Genomic DNA, 26,007 nt, shown 5'->3' with positions numbered 1-26,007 from the left:
TTAAAATGTTAAGAGTAATAAAATGGCCTAAAAAACATGTAAAACACTTAAAACTCTATAATACATTTAAATGATTGTAATAAATAGAGCGGTAAAACACGTCTTTCTAAAAGCCAGCATTTTAAATAAGTAGTGAAGAAAAGGCAAAAGCTTACAGCACCTGGTATTCCCAGGCGGTCTCCCATCCAAGTACTAAGCAGGCCCGACGCTGCTTAGCTTCCGAGATCAGACGAGATCGGGCGCTCTCAGCGCGGTATGGCCGTAAGCCAGGGCTGCTCCAAAAAGTGGGCTATTTAAAGATCAGCCTCCGTAAAAGCCAGCATATTATATAAATAGTGAAGAAAAGGCAAAAGCTTACAGCACCTGGTATTCCCAGGCGGTCTCCCATCCAAGTACTAAACAGGCCCGACGCTGCTTAGCTTCCGAGATCAGACGAGATCGGGCGCTCTCAGCGCGGTATGGCGGTAAGCGAGGGTTGCTCCAAAAAGTGGGCCATTTAAAGATCAGCCTCCGTAAAAGCCAGCATATTATATAAATAGTGAAGAAAAGGCAAAAGCTTACAGCACCTGGTATTCCCAGGCGGTCTCCCATCCAAGTGTAACAATCGGCCTTATCGGCCGAGTTACAAGACTAAAATGGGGTCAGATTTAACTGTGAGAGATGACTAGTGGTTAAAAGAATGAGACATAAAAGAAGATTGGTTTAAATAGATTTGGTTTATTTACAAGGTTCACATAAAAGACTTTAAAACAACACGATAAAACGAGGTAAACGCTGTTAAAAGAATACAGTTCATTTGTCCATACCCTAAAAACAGTCCAAGAATCCCAGTGTGTTGATAAGTCCAATGTGAGTGTCCACCGGTGTATATACAATCCACAGAAAGTGTAATCCAAAGTTTGCAGGTGGTGAATGGAAAGGTGAGCTCTAAAATTAGCAACTCCTCAATCCAACAGTTTGGTGACTGTCCTTTGTTTGTCATGCTGCTCTCTTATACAGTTGTACTTCCTGCTTTCTGTCATGTGTCTAGTCACATGGCAGGCCAACCATCCATTTTTTAAAGACACACACTCACTTAAAATGTTAAGAGTAATAAAATGGCCTAAAAAACATGTAAAACACTTAAAACTCTATAATACATTTAAATGATTGTAATAAATAGAGCGGTAAAACACGTCTTTCTAAAAGCCAGCATATTATATAAATAGTGAAGAAAAGGCAAAAGCTTACAGCACCTGGTATTCCCAGGCGGTCTCCCATCCAAGTACTAAGCAGGCCCGACGCTGCTTAGCTTCCGAGATCAGACGAGATCGGGCGCTCTCAGCGCGGTATGGCCGTAAGCGAGGGCTGCTCCAAAAAGTGGGCTATTTAAAGATCAGCCTCCGTAAAAGCCAGCATATTATATAAATAGTGAAGAAAAGGCAAAAGCTTACAGCACCTGGTATTCCCAGGCGGTCTCCCATCCAAGTGTAACAATCGGCCTTATCGGCCGAGTTACAAGACTAAAATGGGGTCAGATTTAACTGTGAGAGATGACTAGTGGTTAAAAGAATGAGACATAAAAGAAGATTGGTTTAAATAGATTTGGTTTATTTACAAGGTTCACATAAAAGACTTTAAAACAACACGATAAAATGAGGTAAACGCTGTTAAAAGAATACAGTTCATTTGTCCATACCCTAAAAACAGTCCAAGAATCCCAGTGTGTTGATAAGTCCAATGTGAGTGTCCACCGGTGTATATACAATCCACAGAAAGTGTAATCCAAAGTTTGCAGGTGGTGAATGGAAAGGTGAGCTCTAAAATTAGCAACTCCTCAATCCAACAGTTTGGTGACTGTCCTTTGTTTGTCATGCTGCTCTCTTATACAGTTGTACTTCCTGCTTCCTGTCATGTGTCTAGTCACATGGCAGGCCAACCATCCATTTTTTAAAGACACACACTCACTTAAAATGTTAAGAGTAATAAAATGGCCTAAAAAACATGTAAAACACTTAAAACTCTATAATACATTTAAATGATTGTAATAAATAGAGCGGTAAAACACGTCTTTCTAAAAGCCAGCATATTATATAAATAGTGAAGAAAAGACAAAAGCTTACAGCACCTGGTATTCCCAGGCGGTCTCCCATCCAAGTACTAAGCAGGCCCGACGCTGCTTAGCTTCCGAGATCAGACGAGATCGGGCGCTCTCAGCGCGGTATGGCCGTAAGCCAGGGCTGCTCCAAAAAGTGGGCTATTTAAAGATCAGCCTCCGTAAAAGCCAGCATATTATATAAATAGTGAAGAAAAGACAAAAGCTTACAGCACCTGGTATTCCCAGGCGGTCTCCCATCCAAGTACTAAACAGGCCCGACGCTGTTTAGCTTCCGAGATCAGACGAGATCGGGCGCTCTCAGCGCGGTATGGCCGTAAGCGAGGGCTGCTCCAAAAAGTGGGCCATTTAAAGATCAGCCTCCGTAAAAGCCAGCATATTATATAAATAGTGAAGAAAAGGCAAAAGCTTACAGCACCTGGTATTCCCAGGCGGTCTCCCATCCAAGTGTAACAATCGGCCTTATCAGCCGAGTTACAAGACTTAAATGGGGTCAGATTTAACTGTGAGAGATGACTAGTGGTTAAAAGAATGAGACATAAAAGAAGATTGGTTTAAATAGATTTGGTTTATTTACAAGGTTCACATAAAAGACTTTAAAACAACACGATAAAACGAGGTAAACGCTGTTAAAAGAATACAGTTCATTTGTCCATACCCTAAAAACAGTCCAAGAATCCCAGTGTGTTGATAAGTCCAATGTGAGTGTCCACCGGTGTATATACAATCCACAGAAAGTGTAATCCAAAGTTTGTAGGTGGTGAATGGAAAGGTGAGCTCTAAAATTAGCAACTCCTCAATCCAACAGTTTGGTGACTGTCCTTTGTTTGTCATGCTGCTCTCTTATACAGTTGTACTTCCTGCTTTCTGTCATGTGTCTAGTCACATGGCAGGCCAACCATCCATTTTTTAAAGACACACACTCACTTAAAATGTTAAGAGTAATAAAATGGCCTAAAAAACATGTAAAACACTTAAAACTCTATAATACATTTAAATGATTGTAATAAATAGAGCGGTAAAACACGTCTTTCTAAAAGCCAGCATATTATATAAATAGTGAAGAAAAGGCAAAAGCTTACAGCACCTGGTATTCCCAGGCGGTCTCCCATCCAAGTACTAAGCAGGCCCGTCGCTGCTTAGCTTCCGAGATCAGACGAGATCGGGCGCTCTCAGCGCAGTATGGCCGTAAGCGAGGGCTGCTCCAAAAAGTGGGCTATTTAAAGATCAGCCTCCGTAAAAGCCAGCATATTATATAAATAGTGAAGAAAAGGCAAAAGCTTACAGCACCTGGTATTCCCAGGCGGTCTCCCATCCAAGTACTAAGCAGGCCCGACGCTGCTTAGCTTCCGAGATCAGACGAGATCGGGCGCTCTCAGCGCAGTATGGCCGTAAGCGAGGGCTGCTCCAAAAAGTGGGCCATTTAAAGATCAGCCTCCGTAAAAGCCAGCATATTATATAAATAGTGAAGAAAAGGCAAAAGCTTACAGCACCTGGTATTCCCAGGCGGTCTCCCATCCAAGTACTAAGCAGGCCCGACGCTGCTTAGCTTCCGAGATCAGACGAGATCGGGCGCTCTCAGCGCGGTATGGCCGTAAGCCAGGGTTGCTCCAAAAAGTGGGCTATTTAAAGATCAGCCTCCGTAAAAGCCAGCATATTATATAAATAGTGAAGAAAAGGCAAAAGCTTACAGCACCTGGTATTCCCAGGCGGTCTCCCATCCAAGTGTAACAATCGGCCTTATCGGCCGAGTTACAAGACTAAAATGGGGTCAGATTTAACTGTGAGAGATGACTAGTGGTTAAAAGAATGAGACATAAAAGAAGATTGGTTTAAATAGATTTGGTTTATTTACAAGGTTCACATAAAAGACTTTAAAACAACACGATAAAATGAGGTAAACGCTGTTAAAAGAATACAGTTTATTTGTCCATACCCTAAAAACAGTCCAAGAATCCCAGTGTGTTGATAAGTCCAATGTGAGTTTCCACCGGTGTATATACAATCCACAGAAAGTGTAATCCAAAGTTTGCAGGTGGTGAATGGAAAGGTGAGCTCTAAAATTAGCAACTCCTCAATCCAACAGTTTGGTGACTGTCCTTTGTTTGTCATGCTGCTCTCTTATACAGTTGTACTTCCTGCTTCCTATCATGTGTCTAGTCACATGGCAGGCCAACCATCCATTTTTTAAAGACACACACTCACTTAAAATGTTAAGAGTAATAAAATGGCCTAAAAAACATGTAAAACACTTAAAACTCTATAATACATTTAAATGATTGTAATAAATAGAGCGGTAAAACACGTCTTTCTAAAAGCCAGCATTTTAAATAAGTAGTGAAGAAAAGGCAAAAGCTTACAGCACCTGGTATTCCCAGGCGGTCTCCCATCCAAGTACTAAGCAGGCCCGACGCTGCTTAGCTTCCGAGATCAGACGAGATCGGGCGCTCTCAGCGCGGTATGGCCGTAAGCCAGGGCTGCTCCAAAAAGTGGGCTATTTAAAGATCAGCCTCCGTAAAAGCCAGCATATTATATAAATAGTGAAGAAAAGGCAAAAGCTTACAGCACCTGGTATTCCCAGGCGGTCTCCCATCCAAGTACTAAACAGGCCCGACGCTGCTTAGCTTCCGAGATCAGACGAGATCGGGCGCTCTCAGCGCGGTATGGCGGTAAGCGAGGGTTGCTCCAAAAAGTGGGCCATTTAAAGATCAGCCTCCGTAAAAGCCAGCATATTATATAAATAGTGAAGAAAAGGCAAAAGCTTACAGCACCTGGTATTCCCAGGCGGTCTCCCATCCAAGTGTAACAATCGGCCTTATCGGCCGAGTTACAAGACTAAAATGGGGTCAGATTTAACTGTGAGAGATGACTAGTGGTTAAAAGAATGAGACATAAAAGAAGATTGGTTTAAATAGATTTGGTTTATTTACAAGGTTCACATAAAAGACTTTAAAACAACACGATAAAACGAGGTAAACGCTGTTAAAAGAATACAGTTCATTTGTCCATACCCTAAAAACAGTCCAAGAATCCCAGTGTGTTGATAAGTCCAATGTGAGTGTCCACCGGTGTATATACAATCCACAGAAAGTGTAATCCAAAGTTTGCAGGTGGTGAATGGAAAGGTGAGCTCTAAAATTAGCAACTCCTCAATCCAACAGTTTGGTGACTGTCCTTTGTTTGTCATGCTGCTCTCTTATACAGTTGTACTTCCTGCTTTCTGTCATGTGTCTAGTCACATGGCAGGCCAACCATCCATTTTTTAAAGACACACACTCACTTAAAATGTTAAGAGTAATAAAATGGCCTAAAAAACATGTAAAACACTTAAAACTCTATAATACATTTAAATGATTGTAATAAATAGAGCGGTAAAACACGTCTTTCTAAAAGCCAGCATATTATATAAATAGTGAAGAAAAGGCAAAAGCTTACAGCACCTGGTATTCCCAGGCGGTCTCCCATCCAAGTACTAAGCAGGCCCGACGCTGCTTAGCTTCCGAGATCAGACGAGATCGGGCGCTCTCAGCGCGGTATGGCCGTAAGCGAGGGCTGCTCCAAAAAGTGGGCTATTTAAAGATCAGCCTCCGTAAAAGCCAGCATATTATATAAATAGTGAAGAAAAGGCAAAAGCTTACAGCACCTGGTATTCCCAGGCGGTCTCCCATCCAAGTGTAACAATCGGCCTTATCGGCCGAGTTACAAGACTAAAATGGGGTCAGATTTAACTGTGAGAGATGACTAGTGGTTAAAAGAATGAGACATAAAAGAAGATTGGTTTAAATAGATTTGGTTTATTTACAAGGTTCACATAAAAGACTTTAAAACAACACGATAAAATGAGGTAAACGCTGTTAAAAGAATACAGTTCATTTGTCCATACCCTAAAAACAGTCCAAGAATCCCAGTGTGTTGATAAGTCCAATGTGAGTGTCCACCGGTGTATATACAATCCACAGAAAGTGTAATCCAAAGTTTGCAGGTGGTGAATGGAAAGGTGAGCTCTAAAATTAGCAACTCCTCAATCCAACAGTTTGGTGACTGTCCTTTGTTTGTCATGCTGCTCTCTTATACAGTTGTACTTCCTGCTTCCTGTCATGTGTCTAGTCACATGGCAGGCCAACCATCCATTTTTTAAAGACACACACTCACTTAAAATGTTAAGAGTAATAAAATGGCCTAAAAAACATGTAAAACACTTAAAACTCTATAATACATTTAAATGATTGTAATAAATAGAGCGGTAAAACACGTCTTTCTAAAAGCCAGCATATTATATAAATAGTGAAGAAAAGACAAAAGCTTACAGCACCTGGTATTCCCAGGCGGTCTCCCATCCAAGTACTAAGCAGGCCCGACGCTGCTTAGCTTCCGAGATCAGACGAGATCGGGCGCTCTCAGCGCGGTATGGCCGTAAGCCAGGGCTGCTCCAAAAAGTGGGCTATTTAAAGATCAGCCTCCGTAAAAGCCAGCATATTATATAAATAGTGAAGAAAAGACAAAAGCTTACAGCACCTGGTATTCCCAGGCGGTCTCCCATCCAAGTACTAAACAGGCCCGACGCTGTTTAGCTTCCGAGATCAGACGAGATCGGGCGCTCTCAGCGCGGTATGGCCGTAAGCGAGGGCTGCTCCAAAAAGTGGGCCATTTAAAGATCAGCCTCCGTAAAAGCCAGCATATTATATAAATAGTGAAGAAAAGGCAAAAGCTTACAGCACCTGGTATTCCCAGGCGGTCTCCCATCCAAGTGTAACAATCGGCCTTATCAGCCGAGTTACAAGACTTAAATGGGGTCAGATTTAACTGTGAGAGATGACTAGTGGTTAAAAGAATGAGACATAAAAGAAGATTGGTTTAAATAGATTTGGTTTATTTACAAGGTTCACATAAAAGACTTTAAAACAACACGATAAAACGAGGTAAACGCTGTTAAAAGAATACAGTTTATTTGTCCATACCCTAAAAACAGTCCAAGAATCCCAGTGTGTTGATAAGTCCAATGTGAGTTTCCACCGGTGTATATACAATCCACAGAAAGTGTAATCCAAAGTTTGCAGGTGGTGAATGGAAAGGTGAGCTCTAAAATTAGCAACTCCTCAATCCAACAGTTTGGTGACTGTCCTTTGTTTGTCATGCTGCTCTCTTATACAGTTGTACTTCCTGCTTCCTATCATGTGTCTAGTCACATGGCAGGCCAACCATCCATTTTTTAAAGACACACACTCACTTAAAATGTTAAGAGTAATAAAATGGCCTAAAAAACATGTAAAACACTTAAAACTCTATAATACATTTAAATGATTGTAATAAATAGAGCGGTAAAACACGTCTTTCTAAAAGCCAGCATTTTAAATAAGTAGTGAAGAAAAGGCAAAAGCTTACAGCACCTGGTATTCCCAGGCGGTCTCCCATCCAAGTACTAAGCAGGCCCGACGCTGCTTAGCTTCCGAGATCAGACGAGATCGGGCGCTCTCAGCGCGGTATGGCCGTAAGCCAGGGCTGCTCCAAAAAGTGGGCTATTTAAAGATCAGCCTCCGTAAAAGCCAGCATATTATATAAATAGTGAAGAAAAGGCAAAAGCTTACAGCACCTGGTATTCCCAGGCGGTCTCCCATCCAAGTACTAAACAGGCCCGACGCTGCTTAGCTTCCGAGATCAGACGAGATCGGGCGCTCTCAGCGCGGTATGGCGGTAAGCGAGGGTTGCTCCAAAAAGTGGGCCATTTAAAGATCAGCCTCCGTAAAAGCCAGCATATTATATAAATAGTGAAGAAAAGGCAAAAGCTTACAGCACCTGGTATTCCCAGGCGGTCTCCCATCCAAGTGTAACAATCGGCCTTATCGGCCGAGTTACAAGACTAAAATGGGGTCAGATTTAACTGTGAGAGATGACTAGTGGTTAAAAGAATGAGACATAAAAGAAGATTGGTTTAAATAGATTTGGTTTATTTACAAGGTTCACATAAAAGACTTTAAAACAACACGATAAAACGAGGTAAACGCTGTTAAAAGAATACAGTTCATTTGTCCATACCCTAAAAACAGTCCAAGAATCCCAGTGTGTTGATAAGTCCAATGTGAGTGTCCACCGGTGTATATACAATCCACAGAAAGTGTAATCCAAAGTTTGCAGGTGGTGAATGGAAAGGTGAGCTCTAAAATTAGCAACTCCTCAATCCAACAGTTTGGTGACTGTCCTTTGTTTGTCATGCTGCTCTCTTATACAGTTGTACTTCCTGCTTTCTGTCATGTGTCTAGTCACATGGCAGGCCAACCATCCATTTTTTAAAGACACACACTCACTTAAAATGTTAAGAGTAATAAAATGGCCTAAAAAACATGTAAAACACTTAAAACTCTATAATACATTTAAATGATTGTAATAAATAGAGCGGTAAAACACGTCTTTCTAAAAGCCAGCATATTATATAAATAGTGAAGAAAAGGCAAAAGCTTACAGCACCTGGTATTCCCAGGCGGTCTCCCATCCAAGTACTAAGCAGGCCCGACGCTGCTTAGCTTCCGAGATCAGACGAGATCGGGCGCTCTCAGCGCGGTATGGCCGTAAGCGAGGGCTGCTCCAAAAAGTGGGCTATTTAAAGATCAGCCTCCGTAAAAGCCAGCATATTATATAAATAGTGAAGAAAAGGCAAAAGCTTACAGCACCTGGTATTCCCAGGCGGTCTCCCATCCAAGTGTAACAATCGGCCTTATCGGCCGAGTTACAAGACTAAAATGGGGTCAGATTTAACTGTGAGAGATGACTAGTGGTTAAAAGAATGAGACATAAAAGAAGATTGGTTTAAATAGATTTGGTTTATTTACAAGGTTCACATAAAAGACTTTAAAACAACACGATAAAATGAGGTAAACGCTGTTAAAAGAATACAGTTCATTTGTCCATACCCTAAAAACAGTCCAAGAATCCCAGTGTGTTGATAAGTCCAATGTGAGTGTCCACCGGTGTATATACAATCCACAGAAAGTGTAATCCAAAGTTTGCAGGTGGTGAATGGAAAGGTGAGCTCTAAAATTAGCAACTCCTCAATCCAACAGTTTGGTGACTGTCCTTTGTTTGTCATGCTGCTCTCTTATACAGTTGTACTTCCTGCTTCCTGTCATGTGTCTAGTCACATGGCAGGCCAACCATCCATTTTTTAAAGACACACACTCACTTAAAATGTTAAGAGTAATAAAATGGCCTAAAAAACATGTAAAACACTTAAAACTCTATAATACATTTAAATGATTGTAATAAATAGAGCGGTAAAACACGTCTTTCTAAAAGCCAGCATATTATATAAATAGTGAAGAAAAGACAAAAGCTTACAGCACCTGGTATTCCCAGGCGGTCTCCCATCCAAGTACTAAGCAGGCCCGACGCTGCTTAGCTTCCGAGATCAGACGAGATCGGGCGCTCTCAGCGCGGTATGGCCGTAAGCCAGGGCTGCTCCAAAAAGTGGGCTATTTAAAGATCAGCCTCCGTAAAAGCCAGCATATTATATAAATAGTGAAGAAAAGACAAAAGCTTACAGCACCTGGTATTCCCAGGCGGTCTCCCATCCAAGTACTAAACAGGCCCGACGCTGTTTAGCTTCCGAGATCAGACGAGATCGGGCGCTCTCAGCGCGGTATGGCCGTAAGCGAGGGCTGCTCCAAAAAGTGGGCCATTTAAAGATCAGCCTCCGTAAAAGCCAGCATATTATATAAATAGTGAAGAAAAGGCAAAAGCTTACAGCACCTGGTATTCCCAGGCGGTCTCCCATCCAAGTGTAACAATCGGCCTTATCAGCCGAGTTACAAGACTTAAATGGGGTCAGATTTAACTGTGAGAGATGACTAGTGGTTAAAAGAATGAGACATAAAAGAAGATTGGTTTAAATAGATTTGGTTTATTTACAAGGTTCACATAAAAGACTTTAAAACAACACGATAAAACGAGGTAAACGCTGTTAAAAGAATACAGTTCATTTGTCCATACCCTAAAAACAGTCCAAGAATCCCAGTGTGTTGATAAGTCCAATGTGAGTGTCCACCGGTGTATATACAATCCACAGAAAGTGTAATCCAAAGTTTGTAGGTGGTGAATGGAAAGGTGAGCTCTAAAATTAGCAACTCCTCAATCCAACAGTTTGGTGACTGTCCTTTGTTTGTCATGCTGCTCTCTTATACAGTTGTACTTCCTGCTTTCTGTCATGTGTCTAGTCACATGGCAGGCCAACCATCCATTTTTTAAAGACACACACTCACTTAAAATGTTAAGAGTAATAAAATGGCCTAAAAAACATGTAAAACACTTAAAACTCTATAATACATTTAAATGATTGTAATAAATAGAGCGGTAAAACACGTCTTTCTAAAAGCCAGCATATTATATAAATAGTGAAGAAAAGGCAAAAGCTTACAGCACCTGGTATTCCCAGGCGGTCTCCCATCCAAGTACTAAGCAGGCCCGTCGCTGCTTAGCTTCCGAGATCAGACGAGATCGGGCGCTCTCAGCGCAGTATGGCCGTAAGCGAGGGCTGCTCCAAAAAGTGGGCTATTTAAAGATCAGCCTCCGTAAAAGCCAGCATATTATATAAATAGTGAAGAAAAGGCAAAAGCTTACAGCACCTGGTATTCCCAGGCGGTCTCCCATCCAAGTACTAAGCAGGCCCGACGCTGCTTAGCTTCCGAGATCAGACGAGATCGGGCGCTCTCAGCGCAGTATGGCCGTAAGCGAGGGCTGCTCCAAAAAGTGGGCCATTTAAAGATCAGCCTCCGTAAAAGCCAGCATATTATATAAATAGTGAAGAAAAGGCAAAAGCTTACAGCACCTGGTATTCCCAGGCGGTCTCCCATCCAAGTACTAAGCAGGCCCGACGCTGCTTAGCTTCCGAGATCAGACGAGATCGGGCGCTCTCAGCGCGGTATGGCCGTAAGCCAGGGTTGCTCCAAAAAGTGGGCTATTTAAAGATCAGCCTCCGTAAAAGCCAGCATATTATATAAATAGTGAAGAAAAGGCAAAAGCTTACAGCACCTGGTATTCCCAGGCGGTCTCCCATCCAAGTGTAACAATCGGCCTTATCGGCCGAGTTACAAGACTAAAATGGGGTCAGATTTAACTGTGAGAGATGACTAGTGGTTAAAAGAATGAGACATAAAAGAAGATTGGTTTAAATAGATTTGGTTTATTTACAAGGTTCACATAAAAGACTTTAAAACAACACGATAAAATGAGGTAAACGCTGTTAAAAGAATACAGTTTATTTGTCCATACCCTAAAAACAGTCCAAGAATCCCAGTGTGTTGATAAGTCCAATGTGAGTTTCCACCGGTGTATATACAATCCACAGAAAGTGTAATCCAAAGTTTGCAGGTGGTGAATGGAAAGGTGAGCTCTAAAATTAGCAACTCCTCAATCCAACAGTTTGGTGACTGTCCTTTGTTTGTCATGCTGCTCTCTTATACAGTTGTACTTCCTGCTTCCTATCATGTGTCTAGTCACATGGCAGGCCAACCATCCATTTTTTAAAGACACACACTCACTTAAAATGTTAAGAGTAATAAAATGGCCTAAAAAACATGTAAAACACTTAAAACTCTATAATACATTTAAATGATTGTAATAAATAGAGCGGTAAAACACGTCTTTCTAAAAGCCAGCATTTTAAATAAGTAGTGAAGAAAAGGCAAAAGCTTACAGCACCTGGTATTCCCAGGCGGTCTCCCATCCAAGTACTAAGCAGGCCCGACGCTGCTTAGCTTCCGAGATCAGACGAGATCGGGCGCTCTCAGCGCGGTATGGCCGTAAGCCAGGGCTGCTCCAAAAAGTGGGCTATTTAAAGATCAGCCTCCGTAAAAGCCAGCATATTATATAAATAGTGAAGAAAAGGCAAAAGCTTACAGCACCTGGTATTCCCAGGCGGTCTCCCATCCAAGTACTAAACAGGCCCGACGCTGCTTAGCTTCCGAGATCAGACGAGATCGGGCGCTCTCAGCGCGGTATGGCGGTAAGCGAGGGTTGCTCCAAAAAGTGGGCCATTTAAAGATCAGCCTCCGTAAAAGCCAGCATATTATATAAATAGTGAAGAAAAGGCAAAAGCTTACAGCACCTGGTATTCCCAGGCGGTCTCCCATCCAAGTGTAACAATCGGCCTTATCAGCCGAGTTACAAGACTAAAATGGGGTCAGATTTAACTGTGAGAGATGACTAGTGGTTAAAAGAATGAGACATAAAAGAAGATTGGTTTAAATAGATTTGGTTTATTTACAAGGTTCACATAAAAGACTTTAAAACAACACGATAAAACGAGGTAAACGCTGTTAAAAGAATACAGTTCATTTGTCCATACCCTAAAAACAGTCCAAGAATCCCAGTGTGTTGATAAGTCCAATGTGAGTGTCCACCGGTGTATATACAATCCACAGAAAGTGTAATCCAAAGTTTGCAGGTGGTGAATGGAAAGGTGAGCTCTAAAATTAGCAACTCCTCAATCCAACAGTTTGGTGACTGTCCTTTGTTTGTCATGCTGCTCTCTTATACAGTTGTACTTCCTGCTTCCTATCATGTGTCTAGTCACATGGCAGGCCAACCATCCATTTTTTAAAGACACACACTCACTTAAAATGTTAAGAGTAATAAAATGGCCTAAAAAACATGTAAAACACTTAAAACTCTATAATACATTTAAATGATTGTAATAAATAGAGCGGTAAAACACGTCTTTCTAAAAGCCAGCATTTTAAATAAGTAGTGAAGAAAAGGCAAAAGCTTACAGCACCTGGTATTCCCAGGCGGTCTCCCATCCAAGTACTAAGCAGGCCCGACGCTGCTTAGCTTCCGAGATCAGACGAGATCGGGCGCTCTCAGCGCGGTATGGCCGTAAGCCAGGGCTGCTCCAAAAAGTGGGCTATTTAAAGATCAGCCTCCGTAAAAGCCAGCATATTATATAAATAGTGAAGAAAAGGCAAAAGCTTACAGCACCTGGTATTCCCAGGCGGTCTCCCATCCAAGTACTAAACAGGCCCGACGCTGCTTAGCTTCCGAGATCAGACGAGATCGGGCGCTCTCAGCGCCGTATGGCCGTAAGCGAGGGTTGCTCCAAAAAGTGGGCCATTTAAAGATCAGCCTCCGTAAAAGCCAGCATATTATATAAATAGTGAAGAAAAGGCAAAAGCTTACAGCACCTGGTATTCCCAGGCGGTCTCCCATCCAAGTGTAACAATCGGCCTTATCGGCCGAGTTACAAGACTAAAATGGGGTCAGATTTAACTGTGAGAGATGACTAGTGGTTAAAAGAATGAGACATAAAAGAAGATTGGTTTAAATAGATTTGGTTTATTTACAAGGTTCACATAAAAGACTTTAAAACAACACGATAAAACGAGGTAAACGCTGTTAAAAGAATACAGTTCATTTGTCCATACCCTAAAAACAGTCCAAGAATCCCAGTGTGTTGATAAGTCCAATGTGAGTGTCCACCGGTGTATATACAATCCACAGAAAGTGTAATCCAAAGTTTGCAGGTGGTGAATGGAAAGGTGAGCTCTAAAATTAGCAACTCCTCAATCCAACAGTTTGGTGACTGTCCTTTGTTTGTCATGCTGCTCTCTTATACAGTTGTACTTCCTGCTTTCTGTCATGTGTCTAGTCACATGGCAGGCCAACCATCCATTTTTTAAAGACACACACTCACTTAAAATGTTAAGAGTAATAAAATGGCCTAAAAAACATGTAAAACACTTAAAACTCTATAATACATTTAAATGATTGTAATAAATAGAGCGGTAAAACACGTCTTTCTAAAAGCCAGCATATTATATAAATAGTGAAGAAAAGGCAAAAGCTTACAGCACCTGGTATTCCCAGGCGGTCTCCCATCCAAGTACTAAGCAGGCCCGACGCTGCTTAGCTTCCGAGATCAGACGAGATCGGGCGCTCTCAGCGCGGTATGGCCGTAAGCGAGGGCTGCTCCAAAAAGTGGGCTATTTAAAGATCAGCCTCCGTAAAAGCCAGCATATTATATAAATAGTGAAGAAAAGGCAAAAGCTTACAGCACCTGGTATTCCCAGGCGGTCTCCCATCCAAGTGTAACAATCGGCCTTATCGGCCGAGTTACAAGACTAAAATGGGGTCAGATTTAACTGTGAGAGATGACTAGTGGTTAAAAGAATGAGACATAAAAGAAGATTGGTTTAAATAGATTTGGTTTATTTACAAGGTTCACATAAAAGACTTTAAAACAACACGATAAAATGAGGTAAACGCTGTTAAAAGAATACAGTTCATTTGTCCATACCCTAAAAACAGTCCAAGAATCCCAGTGTGTTGATAAGTCCAATGTGAGTTTCCACCGGTGTATATACAATCCACAGAAAGTGTAATCCAAAGTTTGCAGGTGGTGAATGGAAAGGTGAGCTCTAAAATTAGCAACTCCTCAATCCAACAGTTTGGTGACTGTCCTTTGTTTGTCATGCTGCTCTCTTATACAGTTGTACTTCCTGCTTCCTGTCATGTGTCTAGTCACATGGCAGGCCAACCATCCATTTTTTAAAGACACACACTCACTTAAAATGTTAAGAGTAATAAAATGGCCTAAAAAACATGTAAAACACTTAAAACTCTATAATACATTTAAATGATTGTAATAAATAGAGCGGTAAAACACGTCTTTCTAAAAGCCAGCATATTATATAAATAGTGAAGAAAAGGCAAAAGCTTACAGCACCTGGTATTCCCAGGCGGTCTCCCATCCAAGTGTAACAATCGGCCTTATCGGCCGAGTTACAAGACTAAAATGGGGTCAGATTTAACTGTGAGAGATGACTAGTGGTTAAAAGAATGAGACATAAAAGAAGATTGGTTTAAATAGATTTGGTTTATTTACAAGGTTCACATAAAAGACTTTAAAACAACACGATAAAACGAGGTAAACGCTGTTAAAAGAATACAGTTCATTTGTCCATACCCTAAAAACAGTCCAAGAATCCCAGTGTGTTGATAAGTCCAATGTGAGTGTCCACCGGTGTATATACAATCCACAGAAAGTGTAATCCAAAGTTTGCAGGTGGTGAATGGAAAGGTGAGCTCTAAAATTAGCAACTCCTCAATCCAACAGTTTGGTGACTGTCCTTTGTTTGTCATGCTGCTCTCTTATACAGTTGTACTTCCTGCTTCCTATCATGTGTCTAGTCACATGGCAGGCCAACCATCCATTTTTTAAAGACACACACTCACTTAAAATGTTAAGAGTAATAAAATGGCCTAAAAAACATGTAAAACACTTAAAACTCTATAATACATTTAAATGATTGTAATAAATAGAGCGGTAAAACACGTCTTTCTAAAAGCCAGCATTTTAAATAAGTAGTGAAGAAAAGGCAAAAGCTTACAGCACCTGGTATTCCCAGGCGGTCTCCCATCCAAGTACTAAGCAGGCCCGACGCTGCTTAGCTTCCGAGATCAGACGAGATCGGGCGCTCTCAGCGCGGTATGGCCGTAAGCCAGGGCTGCTCCAAAAAGTGGGCTATTTAAAGATCAGCCTCCGTAAAAGCCAGCATATTATATAAATAGTGAAGAAAAGGCAAAAGCTTACAGCACCTGGTATTCCCAGGCGGTCTCCCATCCAAGTACTAAACAGGCCCGACGCTGCTTAGCTTCCGAGATCAGACGAGATCGGGCGCTCTCAGCGCCGTATGGCCGTAAGCGAGGGTTGCTCCAAAAAGTGGGCCATTTAAAGATCAGCCTCCGTAAAAGCCAGCATATTATATAAATAGTGAAGAAAAGGCAAAAGCTTACAGCACCTGGTATTCCCAGGCGGTCTCCCATCCAAGTGTAACAATCGGCCTTATCGGCCGAGTTACAAGACTAAAATGGGGTCAGATTTAACTGTGAGAGATGACTAGTGGTTAAAAGAATGAGACATAAAAGAAGATTGGTTTAAATAGATTTGGTTTATTTACAAGGTTCACATAAAAGACTTTAAAACAACACGATAAAACGAGGTAAACGCTGTTAAAAGAATACAGTTCATTTGTCCATACCCTAAAAACAGTCCAAGAATCCCAGTGTGTTGATAAGTCCAATGTGAGTGTCCACCGGTGTATATACAATCCACAGAAAGTGTAATCCAAAGTTTGCAGGTGGTGAATGGAAAGGTGAGCTCTAAAATTAGCAACTCCTCAATCCAACAGTTTGGTGACTGTCCTTTGTTTGTCATGCTGCTCTCTTATACAGTTGTACTTCCTGCTTTCTGTCATGTGTCTAGTCACATGGCAGGCCAACCATCCATTTTTTAAAGACACACACTCACTTAAAATGTTAAGAGTAATAAAATGGCCTAAAAAACATGTAAAACACTTAAAACTCTATAATACATTTAAATGATTGTAATAAATAGAGCGGTAAAACACGTCTTTCTAAAAGCCAGCATATTATATAAATAGTGAAGAAAAGGCAAAAGCTTACAGCACCTGGTATTCCCAGGCGGTCTCCCATCCAAGTACTAAGCAGGCCCGACGCTGCTTAGCTTCCGAGATCAGACGAGATCGGGCGCTCTCAGCGCGGTATGGCCGTAAGCGAGGGCTGCTCCAAAAAGTGGGCTATTTAAAGATCAGCCTCCGTAAAAGCCAGCATATTATATAAATAGTGAAGAAAAGGCAAAAGCTTACAGCACCTGGTATTCCCAGGCGGTCTCCCATCCAAGTGTAACAATCGGCCTTATCGGCCGAGTTACAAGACTAAAATGGGGTCAGATTTAACTGTGAGAGATGACTAGTGGTTAAAAGAATGAGACATAAAAGAAGATTGGTTTAAATAGATTTGGTTTATTTACAAGGTTCACATAAAAGACTTTAAAACAACACGATAAAATGAGGTAAACGCTGTTAAAAGAATACAGTTCATTTGTCCATACCCTAAAAACAGTCCAAGAATCCCAGTGTGTTGATAAGTCCAATGTGAGTTTCCACCGGTGTATATACAATCCACAGAAAGTGTAATCCAAAGTTTGCAGGTGGTGAATGGAAAGGTGAGCTCTAAAATTAGCAACTCCTCAATCCAACAGTTTGGTGACTGTCCTTTGTTTGTCATGCTGCTCTCTTATACAGTTGTACTTCCTGCTTCCTGTCATGTGTCTAGTCACATGGCAGGCCAACCATCCATTTTTTAAAGACACACACTCACTTAAAATGTTAAGAGTAATAAAATGGCCTAAAAAACATGTAAAACACTTAAAACTCTATAATACATTTAAATGATTGTAATAAATAGAGCGGTAAAACACGTCTTTCTAAAAGCCAGCATATTATATAAATAGTGAAGAAAAGGCAAAAGCTTACAGCACCTGGTATTCCCAGGCGGTCTCCCATCCAAGTGTAACAATCGGCCTTATCGGCCGAGTTACAAGACTAAAATGGGGTCAGATTTAACTGTGAGAGATGACTAGTGGTTAAAAGAATGAGACATAAAAGAAGATTGGTTTAAATAGATTTGGTTTATTTACAAGGTTCACATAAAAGACTTTAAAACAACACGATAAAATGAGGTAAACGCTGTTAAAAGAATACAGTTTATTTGTCCATACCCTAAAAACAGTCCAAGAATCCCAGTGTGTTGATAAGTCCAATGTGAGTTTCCACCGGTGTATATACAATCCACAGAAAGTGTAATCCAAAGTTTGCAGGTGGTGAATGGAAAGGTGAGCTCTAAAATTAGCAACTCCTCAATCCAACAGTTTGGTGACTGTCCTTTGTTTGTCATGCTGCTCTCTTATACAGTTGTACTTCCTGCTTCCTATCATGTGTCTAGTCACATGGCAGGCCAACCATCCATTTTTTAAAGACACACACTCACTTAAAATGTTAAGAGTAATAAAATGGCCTAAAAAACATGTAAAACACTTAAAACTCTATAATACATTTAAATGATTGTAATAAATAGAGCGGTAAAACACGTCTTTCTAAAAGCCAGCATTTTAAATAAGTAGTGAAGAAAAGGCAAAAGCTTACAGCACCTGGTATTCCCAGGCGGTCTCCCATCCAAGTACTAAGCAGGCCCGACGCTGCTTAGCTTCCGAGATCAGACGAGATCGGGCGCTCTCAGCGCGGTATGGCCGTAAGCCAGGGCTGCTCCAAAAAGTGGGCTATTTAAAGATCAGCCTCCGTAAAAGCCAGCATATTATATAAATAGTGAAGAAAAGGCAAAAGCTTACAGCACCTGGTATTCCCAGGCGGTCTCCCATCCAAGTACTAAACAGGCCCGACGCTGCTTAGCTTCCGAGATCAGACGAGATCGGGCGCTCTCAGCGCGGTATGGCGGTAAGCGAGGGTTGCTCCAAAAAGTGGGCCATTTAAAGATCAGCCTCCGTAAAAGCCAGCATATTATATAAATAGTGAAGAAAAGGCAAAAGCTTACAGCACCTGGTATTCCCAGGCGGTCTCCCATCCAAGTGTAACAATCGGCCTTATCGGCCGAGTTACAAGACTAAAATGGGGTCAGATTTAACTGTGAGAGATGACTAGTGGTTAAAAGAATGAGACATAAAAGAAGATTGGTTTAAATAGATTTGGTTTATTTACAAGGTTCACATAAAAGACTTTAAAACAACACGATAAAACGAGGTAAACGCTGTTAAAAGAATACAGTTCATTTGTCCATACCCTAAAAACAGTCCAAGAATCCCAGTGTGTTGATAAGTCCAATGTGAGTGTCCACCGGTGTATATACAATCCACAGAAAGTGTAATCCAAAGTTTGCAGGTGGTGAATGGAAAGGTGAGCTCTAAAATTAGCAACTCCTCAATCCAACAGTTTGGTGACTGTCCTTTGTTTGTCATGCTGCTCTCTTATACAGTTGTACTTCCTGCTTTCTGTCATGTGTCTAGTCACATGGCAGGCCAACCATCCATTTTTTAAAGACACACACTCACTTAAAATGTTAAGAGTAATAAAATGGCCTAAAAAACATGTAAAACACTTAAAACTCTATAATACATTTAAATGATTGTAATAAATAGAGCGGTAAAACACGTCTTTCTAAAAGCCAGCATATTATATAAATAGTGAAGAAAAGGCAAAAGCTTACAGCACCTGGTATTCCCAGGCGGTCTCCCATCCAAGTACTAAGCAGGCCCGACGCTGCTTAGCTTCCGAGATCAGACGAGATCGGGCGCTCTCAGCGCGGTATGGCCGTAAGCGAGGGCTGCTCCAAAAAGTGGGCTATTTAAAGATCAGCCTCCGTAAAAGCCAGCATATTATATAAATAGTGAAGAAAAGGCAAAAGCTTACAGCACCTGGTATTCCCAGGCGGTCTCCCATCCAAGTGTAACAATCGGCCTTATCGGCCGAGTTACAAGACTAAAATGGGGTCAGATTTAACTGTGAGAGATGACTAGTGGTTAAAAGAATGAGACATAAAAGAAGATTGGTTTAAATAGATTTGGTTTATTTACAAGGTTCACATAAAAGACTTTAAAACAACACGATAAAATGAGGTAAACGCTGTTAAAAGAATACAGTTCATTTGTCCATACCCTAAAAACAGTCCAAGAATCCCAGTGTGTTGATAAGTCCAATGTGAGTGTCCACCGGTGTATATACAATCCACAGAAAGTGTAATCCAAAGTTTGCAGGTGGTGAATGGAAAGGTGAGCTCTAAAATTAGCAACTCCTCAATCCAACAGTTTGGTGACTGTCCTTTGTTTGTCATGCTGCTCTCTTATACAGTTGTACTTCCTGCTTCCTGTCATGTGTCTAGTCACATGGCAGGCCAACCATCCATTTTTTAAAGACACACACTCACTTAAAATGTTAAGAGTAATAAAATGGCCTAAAAAACATGTAAAACACTTAAAACTCTATAATACATTTAAATGATTGTAATAAATAGAGCGGTAAAACACGTCTTTCTAAAAGCCAGCATATTATATAAATAGTGAAGAAAAGACAAAAGCTTACAGCACCTGGTATTCCCAGGCGGTCTCCCATCCAAGTACTAAGCAGGCCCGACGCTGCTTAGCTTCCGAGATCAGACGAGATCGGGCGCTCTCAGCGCGGTATGGCCGTAAGCCAGGGCTGCTCCAAAAAGTGGGCTATTTAAAGATCAGCCTCCGTAAAAGCCAGCATATTATATAAATAGTGAAGAAAAGACAAAAGCTTACAGCACCTGGTATTCCCAGGCGGTCTCCCATCCAAGTACTAAACAGGCCCGACGCTGTTTAGCTTCCGAGATCAGACGAGATCGGGCGCTCTCAGCGCGGTATGGCCGTAAGCGAGGGCTGCTCCAAAAAGTGGGCCATTTAAAGATCAGCCTCCGTAAAAGCCAGCATATTATATAAATAGTGAAGAAAAGGCAAAAGCTTACAGCACCTGGTATTCCCAGGCGGTCTCCCATCCAAGTGTAACAATCGGCCTTATCAGCCGAGTTACAAGACTTAAATGGGGTCAGATTTAACTGTGAGAGATGACTAGTGGTTAAAAGAATGAGACATAAAAGAAGATTGGTTTAAATAGATTTGGTTTATTTACAAGGTTCACATAAAAGACTTTAAAACAACACGATAAAACGAGGTAAACGCTGTTAAAAGAATACAGTTCATTTGTCCATACCCTAAAAACAGTCCAAGAATCCCAGTGTGTTGATAAGTCCAATGTGAGTGTCCACCGGTGTATATACAATCCACAGAAAGTGTAATCCAAAGTTTGTAGGTGGTGAATGGAAAGGTGAGCTCTAAAATTAGCAACTCCTCAATCCAACAGTTTGGTGACTGTCCTTTGTTTGTCATGCTGCTCTCTTATACAGTTGTACTTCCTGCTTTCTGTCATGTGTCTAGTCACATGGCAGGCCAACCATCCATTTTTTAAAGACACACACTCACTTAAAATGTTAAGAGTAATAAAATGGCCTAAAAAACATGTAAAACACTTAAAACTCTATAATACATTTAAATGATTGTAATAAATAGAGCGGTAAAACACGTCTTTCTAAAAGCCAGCATATTATATAAATAGTGAAGAAAAGGCAAAAGCTTACAGCACCTGGTATTCCCAGGCGGTCTCCCATCCAAGTACTAAGCAGGCCCGTCGCTGCTTAGCTTCCGAGATCAGACGAGATCGGGCGCTCTCAGCGCAGTATGGCCGTAAGCGAGGGCTGCTCCAAAAAGTGGGCTATTTAAAGATCAGCCTCCGTAAAAGCCAGCATATTATATAAATAGTGAAGAAAAGGCAAAAGCTTACAGCACCTGGTATTCCCAGGCGGTCTCCCATCCAAGTACTAAGCAGGCCCGACGCTGCTTAGCTTCCGAGATCAGACGAGATCGGGCGCTCTCAGCGCAGTATGGCCGTAAGCGAGGGCTGCTCCAAAAAGTGGGCCATTTAAAGATCAGCCTCCGTAAAAGCCAGCATATTATATAAATAGTGAAGAAAAGGCAAAAGCTTACAGCACCTGGTATTCCCAGGCGGTCTCCCATCCAAGTACTAAGCAGGCCCGACGCTGCTTAGCTTCCGAGATCAGACGAGATCGGGCGCTCTCAGCGCGGTATGGCCGTAAGCCAGGGCTGCTCCAAAAAGTGGGCTATTTAAAGATCAGCCTCCGTAAAAGCCAGCATATTATATAAATAGTGAAGAAAAGGCAAAAGCTTACAGCACCTGGTATTCCCAGGCGGTCTCCCATCCAAGTGTAACAATCGGCCTTATCGGCCGAGTTACAAGACTAAAATGGGGTCAGATTTAACTGTGAGAGATGACTAGTGGTTAAAAGAATGAGACATAAAAGAAGATTGGTTTAAATAGATTTGGTTTATTTACAAGGTTCACATAAAAGACTTTAAAACAACACGATAAAATGAGGTAAACGCTGTTAAAAGAATACAGTTTATTTGTCCATACCCTAAAAACAGTCCAAGAATCCCAGTGTGTTGATAAGTCCAATGTGAGTTTCCACCGGTGTATATACAATCCACAGAAAGTGTAATCCAAAGTTTGCAGGTGGTGAATGGAAAGGTGAGCTCTAAAATTAGCAACTCCTCAATCCAACAGTTTGGTGACTGTCCTTTGTTTGTCATGCTGCTCTCTTATACAGTTGTACTTCCTGCTTCCTATCATGTGTCTAGTCACATGGCAGGCCAACCATCCATTTTTTAAAGACACACACTCACTTAAAATGTTAAGAGTAATAAAATGGCCTAAAAAACATGTAAAACACTTAAAACTCTATAATACATTTAAATGATTGTAATAAATAGAGCGGTAAAACACGTCTTTCTAAAAGCCAGCATTTTAAATAAGTAGTGAAGAAAAGGCAAAAGCTTACAGCACCTGGTATTCCCAGGCGGTCTCCCATCCAAGTACTAAGTAGGCCCGACGCTGCTTAGCTTCCGAGATCAGACGAGATCGGGCGCTCTCAGCGCGGTATGGCCGTAAGCCAGGGCTGCTCCAAAAAGTGGGCTATTTAAAGATCAGCCTCCGTAAAAGCCAGCATATTATATAAATAGTGAAGAAAAGGCAAAAGCTTACAGCACCTGGTATTCCCAGGCGGTCTCCCATCCAAGTACTAAACAGGCCCGACGCTGCTTAGCTTCCGAGATCAGACGAGATCGGGCGCTCTCAGCGCGGTATGGCGGTAAGCGAGGGTTGCTCCAAAAAGTGGGCCATTTAAAGATCAGCCTCCGTAAAAGCCAGCATATTATATAAATAGTGAAGAAAAGGCAAAAGCTTACAGCACCTGGTATTCCCAGGCGGTCTCCCATCCAAGTGTAACAATCGGCCTTATCGGCCGAGTTACAAGACTAAAATGGGGTCAGATTTAACTGTGAGAGATGACTAGTGGTTAAAAGAATGAGACATAAAAGAAGATTGGTTTAAATAGATTTGGTTTATTTACAAGGTTCACATAAAAGACTTTAAAACAACACGATAAAACGAGGTAAACGCTGTTAAAAGAATACAGTTCATTTGTCCATACCCTAAAAACAGTCCAAGAATCCCAGTGTGTTGATAAGTCCAATGTGAGTGTCCACCGGTGTATATACAATCCACAGAAAGTGTAATCCAAAGTTTGCAGGTGGTGAATGGAAAGGTGAGCTCTAAAATTAGCAACTCCTCAATCCAACAGTTTGGTGACTGTCCTTTGTTTGTCATGCTGCTCTCTTATACAGTTGTACTTCCTGCTTTCTGTCATGTGTCTAGTCACATGGCAGGCCAACCATCCATTTTTTAAAGACACACACTCACTTAAAATGTTAAGAGTAATAAAATGGCCTAAAAAACATGTAAAACACTTAAAACTCTATAATACATTTAAATGATTGTAATAAATAGAGCGGTAAAACACGTCTTTCTAAAAGCCAGCATATTATATAAATAGTGAAGAAAAGGCAAAAGCTTACAGCACCTGGTATTCCCAGGCGGTCTCCCATCCAAGTACTAAGCAGGCCCGACGCTGCTTAGCTTCCGAGATCAGACGAGATCGGGCGCTCTCAGCGCGGTATGGCCGTAAGCGAGGGCTGCTCCAAAAAGTGGGCTATTTAAAGATCAGCCTCCGTAAAAGCCAGCATATTATATAAATAGTGAAGAAAAGGCAAAAGCTTACAGCACCTGGTATTCCCAGGCGGTCTCCCATCCAAGTGTAACAATCGGCCTTATCGGCCGAGTTACAAGACTAAAATGGGGTCAGATTTAACTGTGAGAGATGACTAGTGGTTAAAAGAATGAGACATAAAAGAAGATTGGTTTAAATAGATTTGGTTTATTTACAAGGTTCACATAAAAGACTTTAAAACAACACGATAAAATGAGGTAAACGCTGTTAAAAGAATACAGTTCATTTGTCCATACCCTAAAAACAGTCCAAGAATCCCAGTGTGTTGATAAGTCCAATGTGAGTGTCCACCGGTGTATATACAATCCACAGAAAGTGTAATCCAAAGTTTGCAGGTGGTGAATGGAAAGGTGAGCTCTAAAATTAGCAACTCCTCAATCCAACAGTTTGGTGACTGTCCTTTGTTTGTCATGCTGCTCTCTTATACAGTTGTACTTCCTGCTTCCTGTCATGTGTCTAGTCACATGGCAGGCCAACCATCCATTTTTTAAAGACACACACTCACTTAAAATGTTAAGAGTAATAAAATGGCCTAAAAAACATGTAAAACACTTAAAACTCTATAATACATTTAAATGATTGTAATAAATAGAGCGGTAAAACACGTCTTTCTAAAAGCCAGCATATTATATAAATAGTGAAGAAAAGACAAAAGCTTACAGCAACTGGTATTCCCAGGCGGTCTCCCATCCAAGTACTAAGCAGGCCCGACGCTGCTTAGCTTCCGAGATCAGACGAGATCGGGCGCTCTCAGCGCGGTATGGCCGTAAGCCAGGGCTGCTCCAAAAAGTGGGCTATTTAAAGATCAGCCTCCGTAAAAGCCAGCATATTATATAAATAGTGAAGAAAAGACAAAAGCTTACAGCACCTGGTATTCCCAGGCGGTCTCCCATCCAAGTACTAAACAGGCCCGACGCTGTTTAGCTTCCGAGATCAGGCGAGATCGGGCGCTCTCAGCGCGGTATGGCCGTAAGCGAGGGCTGCTCCAAAAAGTGGGCCATTTAAAGATCAGCCTCCGTAAAAGCCAGCATATTATATAAATAGTGAAGAAAAGGCAAAAGCTTACAGCACCTGGTATTCCCAGGCGGTCTCCCATCCAAGTGTAACAATCGGCCTTATCAGCCGAGTTACAAGACTTAAATGGGGTCAGATTTAACTGTGAGAGATGACTAGTGGTTAAAAGAATGAGACATAAAAGAAGATTGGTTTAAATAGATTTGGTTTATTTACAAGGTTCACATAAAAGACTTTAAAACAACACGATAAAATGAGGTAAACGCTGTTAAAAGAATACAGTTCATTTGTCCATACCCTAAAAACAGTCCAAGAATCCCAGTGTGTTGATAAGTCCAATGTGAGTGTCCACCGGTGTATATACAATCCACAGAAAGTGTAATCCAAAGTTTGCAGGTGGTGAATGGAAAGGTGAGCTCTAAAATTAGCAACTCCTCAATCCAACAGTTTGGTGACTGTCCTTTGTTTGTCATGCTGCTCTCTTATACAGTTGTACTTCCTGCTTCCTGTCATGTGTCTAGTCACATGGCAGGCCAACCATCCATTTTTTAAAGACACACACTCACTTAAAATGTTAAGAGTAATAAAATGGCCTAAAAAACATGTAAAACACTTAAAACTCTATAATACATTTAAATGATTGTAATAAATAGAGCGGTAAAACACGTCTTTCTAAAAGCCAGCATATTATATAAATAGTGAAGAAAAGACAAAAGCTTACAGCAACTGGTATTCCCAGGCGGTCTCCCATCCAAGTACTAAGCAGGCCCGACGCTGCTTAGCTTCCGAGATCAGACGAGATCGGGCGCTCTCAGCGCGGTATGGCCGTAAGCCAGGGCTGCTCCAAAAAGTGGGCTATTTAAAGATCAGCCTCCGTAAAAGCCAGCATATTATATAAATAGTGAAGAAAAGACAAAAGCTTACAGCACCTGGTATTCCCAGGCGGTCTCCCATCCAAGTACTAAACAGGCCCGACGCTGTTTAGCTTCCGAGATCAGGCGAGATCGGGCGCTCTCAGCGCGGTATGGCCGTAAGCGAGGGCTGCTCCAAAAAGTGGGCCATTTAAAGATCAGCCTCCGTAAAAGCCAGCATATTATATAAATAGTGAAGAAAAGGCAAAAGCTTACAGCACCTGGTATTCCCAGGCGGTCTCCCATCCAAGTGTAACAATCGGCCTTATCAGCCGAGTTACAAGACTTAAATGGGGTCAGATTTAACTGTGAGAGATGACTAGTGGTTAAAAGAATGAGACATAAAAGAAGATTGGTTTAAATAGATTTGGTTTATTTACAAGGTTCACATAAAAGACTTTAAAACAACAC

General features: G+C 41.5%; 44 non-coding genes across 44 annotated transcripts; all 44 read right to left on the bottom strand.

Moving 5' to 3' along the window:
• Positions 1–148: 148 nt before the first annotated feature.
• On the bottom strand, positions 149–267 carry LOC141301105 (5S ribosomal RNA). The gene has a single exon (XR_012342106.1). It is a non-coding gene; the product is annotated as a 5S ribosomal RNA (ribosomal RNA).
• Positions 268–351: 84 nt separating this feature from the next.
• Positions 352–470, bottom strand: LOC141318009 (5S ribosomal RNA). The gene has a single exon (XR_012352351.1). It is a non-coding gene; the product is annotated as a 5S ribosomal RNA (ribosomal RNA).
• Positions 471–1,223: 753 nt separating this feature from the next.
• Positions 1,224–1,342, bottom strand: LOC141301097 (5S ribosomal RNA). Its single transcript, XR_012342105.1, has one exon. It is a non-coding gene; the product is annotated as a 5S ribosomal RNA (ribosomal RNA).
• Positions 1,343–2,095: 753 nt separating this feature from the next.
• LOC141301090 (5S ribosomal RNA) lies at positions 2,096–2,214 on the bottom strand. The gene has a single exon (XR_012342103.1). It is a non-coding gene; the product is annotated as a 5S ribosomal RNA (ribosomal RNA).
• Positions 2,215–2,298: 84 nt separating this feature from the next.
• On the bottom strand, positions 2,299–2,417 carry LOC141310657 (5S ribosomal RNA). The gene has a single exon (XR_012348141.1). It is a non-coding gene; the product is annotated as a 5S ribosomal RNA (ribosomal RNA).
• Positions 2,418–3,170: 753 nt separating this feature from the next.
• On the bottom strand, positions 3,171–3,289 carry LOC141318425 (5S ribosomal RNA). The gene has a single exon (XR_012352743.1). It is a non-coding gene; the product is annotated as a 5S ribosomal RNA (ribosomal RNA).
• Positions 3,290–3,373: 84 nt separating this feature from the next.
• LOC141317652 (5S ribosomal RNA) lies at positions 3,374–3,492 on the bottom strand. The gene has a single exon (XR_012352017.1). It is a non-coding gene; the product is annotated as a 5S ribosomal RNA (ribosomal RNA).
• An 84-nt stretch (positions 3,493–3,576) lies between these two features.
• LOC141301082 (5S ribosomal RNA) lies at positions 3,577–3,695 on the bottom strand. The gene has a single exon (XR_012342100.1). It is a non-coding gene; the product is annotated as a 5S ribosomal RNA (ribosomal RNA).
• A 753-nt stretch (positions 3,696–4,448) lies between these two features.
• On the bottom strand, positions 4,449–4,567 carry LOC141301067 (5S ribosomal RNA). The gene has a single exon (XR_012342096.1). It is a non-coding gene; the product is annotated as a 5S ribosomal RNA (ribosomal RNA).
• Positions 4,568–4,651: 84 nt separating this feature from the next.
• Positions 4,652–4,770, bottom strand: LOC141318007 (5S ribosomal RNA). Its single transcript, XR_012352350.1, has one exon. It is a non-coding gene; the product is annotated as a 5S ribosomal RNA (ribosomal RNA).
• Positions 4,771–5,523: 753 nt separating this feature from the next.
• LOC141301061 (5S ribosomal RNA) lies at positions 5,524–5,642 on the bottom strand. Its single transcript, XR_012342095.1, has one exon. It is a non-coding gene; the product is annotated as a 5S ribosomal RNA (ribosomal RNA).
• A 753-nt stretch (positions 5,643–6,395) lies between these two features.
• On the bottom strand, positions 6,396–6,514 carry LOC141301059 (5S ribosomal RNA). Its single transcript, XR_012342094.1, has one exon. It is a non-coding gene; the product is annotated as a 5S ribosomal RNA (ribosomal RNA).
• An 84-nt stretch (positions 6,515–6,598) lies between these two features.
• Positions 6,599–6,717, bottom strand: LOC141310646 (5S ribosomal RNA). Its single transcript, XR_012348130.1, has one exon. It is a non-coding gene; the product is annotated as a 5S ribosomal RNA (ribosomal RNA).
• Positions 6,718–7,470: 753 nt separating this feature from the next.
• LOC141301053 (5S ribosomal RNA) lies at positions 7,471–7,589 on the bottom strand. Its single transcript, XR_012342091.1, has one exon. It is a non-coding gene; the product is annotated as a 5S ribosomal RNA (ribosomal RNA).
• Positions 7,590–7,673: 84 nt separating this feature from the next.
• Positions 7,674–7,792, bottom strand: LOC141318006 (5S ribosomal RNA). Its single transcript, XR_012352349.1, has one exon. It is a non-coding gene; the product is annotated as a 5S ribosomal RNA (ribosomal RNA).
• Positions 7,793–8,545: 753 nt separating this feature from the next.
• LOC141301046 (5S ribosomal RNA) lies at positions 8,546–8,664 on the bottom strand. Its single transcript, XR_012342090.1, has one exon. It is a non-coding gene; the product is annotated as a 5S ribosomal RNA (ribosomal RNA).
• Positions 8,665–9,417: 753 nt separating this feature from the next.
• Positions 9,418–9,536, bottom strand: LOC141301030 (5S ribosomal RNA). Its single transcript, XR_012342084.1, has one exon. It is a non-coding gene; the product is annotated as a 5S ribosomal RNA (ribosomal RNA).
• Positions 9,537–9,620: 84 nt separating this feature from the next.
• LOC141310635 (5S ribosomal RNA) lies at positions 9,621–9,739 on the bottom strand. The gene has a single exon (XR_012348119.1). It is a non-coding gene; the product is annotated as a 5S ribosomal RNA (ribosomal RNA).
• Positions 9,740–10,492: 753 nt separating this feature from the next.
• LOC141318424 (5S ribosomal RNA) lies at positions 10,493–10,611 on the bottom strand. The gene has a single exon (XR_012352742.1). It is a non-coding gene; the product is annotated as a 5S ribosomal RNA (ribosomal RNA).
• An 84-nt stretch (positions 10,612–10,695) lies between these two features.
• On the bottom strand, positions 10,696–10,814 carry LOC141317651 (5S ribosomal RNA). The gene has a single exon (XR_012352016.1). It is a non-coding gene; the product is annotated as a 5S ribosomal RNA (ribosomal RNA).
• An 84-nt stretch (positions 10,815–10,898) lies between these two features.
• LOC141301022 (5S ribosomal RNA) lies at positions 10,899–11,017 on the bottom strand. Its single transcript, XR_012342083.1, has one exon. It is a non-coding gene; the product is annotated as a 5S ribosomal RNA (ribosomal RNA).
• Positions 11,018–11,770: 753 nt separating this feature from the next.
• LOC141301014 (5S ribosomal RNA) lies at positions 11,771–11,889 on the bottom strand. The gene has a single exon (XR_012342082.1). It is a non-coding gene; the product is annotated as a 5S ribosomal RNA (ribosomal RNA).
• An 84-nt stretch (positions 11,890–11,973) lies between these two features.
• LOC141318004 (5S ribosomal RNA) lies at positions 11,974–12,092 on the bottom strand. The gene has a single exon (XR_012352347.1). It is a non-coding gene; the product is annotated as a 5S ribosomal RNA (ribosomal RNA).
• Positions 12,093–12,845: 753 nt separating this feature from the next.
• On the bottom strand, positions 12,846–12,964 carry LOC141301006 (5S ribosomal RNA). Its single transcript, XR_012342081.1, has one exon. It is a non-coding gene; the product is annotated as a 5S ribosomal RNA (ribosomal RNA).
• An 84-nt stretch (positions 12,965–13,048) lies between these two features.
• Positions 13,049–13,167, bottom strand: LOC141318118 (5S ribosomal RNA). Its single transcript, XR_012352453.1, has one exon. It is a non-coding gene; the product is annotated as a 5S ribosomal RNA (ribosomal RNA).
• Positions 13,168–13,920: 753 nt separating this feature from the next.
• On the bottom strand, positions 13,921–14,039 carry LOC141300995 (5S ribosomal RNA). Its single transcript, XR_012342079.1, has one exon. It is a non-coding gene; the product is annotated as a 5S ribosomal RNA (ribosomal RNA).
• A 1,422-nt stretch (positions 14,040–15,461) lies between these two features.
• On the bottom strand, positions 15,462–15,580 carry LOC141300980 (5S ribosomal RNA). Its single transcript, XR_012342076.1, has one exon. It is a non-coding gene; the product is annotated as a 5S ribosomal RNA (ribosomal RNA).
• An 84-nt stretch (positions 15,581–15,664) lies between these two features.
• Positions 15,665–15,783, bottom strand: LOC141318117 (5S ribosomal RNA). The gene has a single exon (XR_012352452.1). It is a non-coding gene; the product is annotated as a 5S ribosomal RNA (ribosomal RNA).
• A 753-nt stretch (positions 15,784–16,536) lies between these two features.
• On the bottom strand, positions 16,537–16,655 carry LOC141300975 (5S ribosomal RNA). Its single transcript, XR_012342075.1, has one exon. It is a non-coding gene; the product is annotated as a 5S ribosomal RNA (ribosomal RNA).
• A 1,422-nt stretch (positions 16,656–18,077) lies between these two features.
• LOC141300967 (5S ribosomal RNA) lies at positions 18,078–18,196 on the bottom strand. The gene has a single exon (XR_012342074.1). It is a non-coding gene; the product is annotated as a 5S ribosomal RNA (ribosomal RNA).
• An 84-nt stretch (positions 18,197–18,280) lies between these two features.
• On the bottom strand, positions 18,281–18,399 carry LOC141318003 (5S ribosomal RNA). Its single transcript, XR_012352346.1, has one exon. It is a non-coding gene; the product is annotated as a 5S ribosomal RNA (ribosomal RNA).
• A 753-nt stretch (positions 18,400–19,152) lies between these two features.
• On the bottom strand, positions 19,153–19,271 carry LOC141300959 (5S ribosomal RNA). Its single transcript, XR_012342072.1, has one exon. It is a non-coding gene; the product is annotated as a 5S ribosomal RNA (ribosomal RNA).
• A 753-nt stretch (positions 19,272–20,024) lies between these two features.
• LOC141300951 (5S ribosomal RNA) lies at positions 20,025–20,143 on the bottom strand. The gene has a single exon (XR_012342071.1). It is a non-coding gene; the product is annotated as a 5S ribosomal RNA (ribosomal RNA).
• An 84-nt stretch (positions 20,144–20,227) lies between these two features.
• On the bottom strand, positions 20,228–20,346 carry LOC141310624 (5S ribosomal RNA). The gene has a single exon (XR_012348108.1). It is a non-coding gene; the product is annotated as a 5S ribosomal RNA (ribosomal RNA).
• A 753-nt stretch (positions 20,347–21,099) lies between these two features.
• On the bottom strand, positions 21,100–21,218 carry LOC141318423 (5S ribosomal RNA). Its single transcript, XR_012352741.1, has one exon. It is a non-coding gene; the product is annotated as a 5S ribosomal RNA (ribosomal RNA).
• Positions 21,219–21,302: 84 nt separating this feature from the next.
• On the bottom strand, positions 21,303–21,421 carry LOC141317650 (5S ribosomal RNA). Its single transcript, XR_012352015.1, has one exon. It is a non-coding gene; the product is annotated as a 5S ribosomal RNA (ribosomal RNA).
• Positions 21,422–21,505: 84 nt separating this feature from the next.
• Positions 21,506–21,624, bottom strand: LOC141300946 (5S ribosomal RNA). Its single transcript, XR_012342069.1, has one exon. It is a non-coding gene; the product is annotated as a 5S ribosomal RNA (ribosomal RNA).
• Positions 21,625–22,377: 753 nt separating this feature from the next.
• LOC141318327 (5S ribosomal RNA) lies at positions 22,378–22,496 on the bottom strand. Its single transcript, XR_012352649.1, has one exon. It is a non-coding gene; the product is annotated as a 5S ribosomal RNA (ribosomal RNA).
• An 84-nt stretch (positions 22,497–22,580) lies between these two features.
• Positions 22,581–22,699, bottom strand: LOC141318002 (5S ribosomal RNA). Its single transcript, XR_012352345.1, has one exon. It is a non-coding gene; the product is annotated as a 5S ribosomal RNA (ribosomal RNA).
• A 753-nt stretch (positions 22,700–23,452) lies between these two features.
• LOC141300940 (5S ribosomal RNA) lies at positions 23,453–23,571 on the bottom strand. The gene has a single exon (XR_012342067.1). It is a non-coding gene; the product is annotated as a 5S ribosomal RNA (ribosomal RNA).
• A 753-nt stretch (positions 23,572–24,324) lies between these two features.
• On the bottom strand, positions 24,325–24,443 carry LOC141318704 (5S ribosomal RNA). The gene has a single exon (XR_012353005.1). It is a non-coding gene; the product is annotated as a 5S ribosomal RNA (ribosomal RNA).
• Positions 24,444–24,527: 84 nt separating this feature from the next.
• On the bottom strand, positions 24,528–24,646 carry LOC141318364 (5S ribosomal RNA). Its single transcript, XR_012352684.1, has one exon. It is a non-coding gene; the product is annotated as a 5S ribosomal RNA (ribosomal RNA).
• Positions 24,647–25,399: 753 nt separating this feature from the next.
• Positions 25,400–25,518, bottom strand: LOC141318703 (5S ribosomal RNA). Its single transcript, XR_012353004.1, has one exon. It is a non-coding gene; the product is annotated as a 5S ribosomal RNA (ribosomal RNA).
• Positions 25,519–25,602: 84 nt separating this feature from the next.
• LOC141318363 (5S ribosomal RNA) lies at positions 25,603–25,721 on the bottom strand. Its single transcript, XR_012352683.1, has one exon. It is a non-coding gene; the product is annotated as a 5S ribosomal RNA (ribosomal RNA).
• Between the last annotated feature and the right edge of the window lie 286 nt (positions 25,722–26,007).

Source organism: Garra rufa, chromosome 1, assembly GCF_049309525.1.
Source record: "Garra rufa chromosome 1, GarRuf1.0, whole genome shotgun sequence".
Taxonomy (NCBI): domain Eukaryota; kingdom Metazoa; phylum Chordata; class Actinopteri; order Cypriniformes; family Cyprinidae; genus Garra; species Garra rufa.
The sequence above is the reverse complement of the archived record's forward strand: the minus strand, read 5'-3'. Positions and strand labels throughout refer to the sequence as shown.